We start from the raw sequence: 1741 nt of genomic DNA, 5'->3' as shown, positions 1-1741 counted from the left end.
ATCTTCTGATTTCTAGTGTAGCACTTTAGCCACTACATCACTTTAGCTATACTTCCTTCCCCTACCCCCACCCGCACCCCGATAAAACATCTGTTCCAGCTGGAGTGGGCAACTTTCTCACCTCTTTGCAATATCCTGTCCTGATTCATTTACTCTTGCCTCATCCTCAATTCTAGGCCCTGGGGATTGAAATGGACCTTATTGTCTTCTGCCACACATGTGTTTTCTCTTAGCATTCTGGAATGACCTTCCCAAGTAACCTTCAATTACAAAAATAATTAAATTCCCTTTCCCAGTGAGTTCCACAGACCCCCTTCCCTTCTGAGCCGACGAGAAGACTCCTGCAGATGCAGCCAACCTCTGGGCTAGAATCTGGAGGCCCCTCCCTTCTCCCACCCACCCTCCCTTCCGTCTCTTCTGTGCTTTGTACAAATGCAGGCGGTTTAGGCAGACGCTGGGCTGCCCCCTGAGCCAGAGACACCAACTTCTCAGTTCCCAGTTGAAAGGTAAGTGGCCAGTCCCTGGATCTCCTCTGTTTGCTCTTGGCAAGCTGTTTTTCTGATTAAAGAAGGACAGTTCTGGTACCAAGGTGCAGGCAGAAATTAACGGTGTGATGGAAAGGGGTAAACTGAAAATTTGTTCCTTTGGAAGCTCCTAAGATACAAAAATGATAAACCACAAGAAAAAAAAGTGAGAAGAGAAGCAGGGAGGAAGATTGGAAAACAGTAATGTTTTTTCTCTTCTCTTCTCTTCTCTTCTCTTCTCTTCTCTTCTCTTCTCTTCTCTTCTCTTCTCTTTTCTCTCCTCTCCTCTCCTCTCCTCTCCTCTCCTCTCCTCTCCTCTCCTCTTCTTGAGATGAAGTTAGTAAATAGGAGCAGCAAATGATGAGAACATTGGCAGATAAATTAAGGTTATCAACTTAAAAGTACTCTCCAAAATGCTCTTGGCTGTGTCAAAATTTGCTATTTTTTTTTTTTTGCTGAGTCAGTTTCTTCATTGAAAAACCCTTCCTTAATGTATTAATCACTTAATGTGAGGAACTTCATTAGCAGGCGTAGCCCGCTCTAAGTTTAATTGGTGTTGAGACTTCAGAGGATGGCTACTCCTTCTCTCTTTCAAAGAGACTTTCCAAAATAAGACCCATTCTCCAGATTACTTTTGCTTCCATATACAAATTTTCAGAGTGGGAACTTAATGAGAAGGCAAATTGTTTGTGGATACCAAACGGTTTCCCTGTTCTTATATATAAGCAGGAGAAGCAATGAATCAGAATAGTCTGCTTGCAAGTTATCAAGAGCTGAGTCTTGCTTGACATCCAGAAGTAAAGGATACTGTCTTTTCACAATGCATGTTGGTAGCTGATGGAACTCCATGCCAGTATATGTGATGATAGAAGAGATGAGATGCATTCATAGATAAGGAAGAAGGTTTTTAAAGGTTGATTGGGCTGTTAGGAACTTTCATTTGCAGAAGCAAAACTACAATAAAAGCACAGTAGAAGGTACAGGAAACCCAAAGAAATGGATTCTAATCTTTCACCTCTAGCTTGGAAGAAATAAATTGATATTAGAACACAGTGGTTTTTGGACCGTGCAGTTTAAATTTGTGAGGCTTGTGGATGAGCCTGTGAATCATAAAAAGTCATGATCTCTTTTAAATAATTGCTGTTTGGCCTTCTAGTCTCTTGTCTGTCATAATTTGGCTGCAAGATAGTTTTCTGTTTCTCGTATCTCCCTGGAGT

General features: G+C 41.7%; 1 protein-coding gene across 2 annotated transcripts in view; it reads left to right on the top strand.

Annotated features, from left to right (window-relative positions):
* Positions 1-410: 410 nt before the first annotated feature.
* Positions 411-1741, top strand: part of TBXA2R (thromboxane A2 receptor) — a 53641-nt gene continuing 52310 nt past the window's right edge. The window contains exon 1 of one of the 2 annotated variants that reach the window (XM_034437768.3): positions 411-506. The gene's annotated coding sequence lies outside the window, so the exon portion shown is untranslated. The remainder of the gene's footprint in view (positions 507-1741) is intronic. The other variant, XM_060694459.2, reaches the window with a different exon arrangement.

This window comes from Pantherophis guttatus, chromosome 1 (assembly GCF_059756535.1).
Source record: "Pantherophis guttatus breed Tessera chromosome 1, ASM5975653v1, whole genome shotgun sequence".
Taxonomy (NCBI): domain Eukaryota; kingdom Metazoa; phylum Chordata; class Lepidosauria; order Squamata; family Colubridae; genus Pantherophis; species Pantherophis guttatus.
This window is presented reverse-complemented; position numbering and strand designations above follow the sequence as displayed.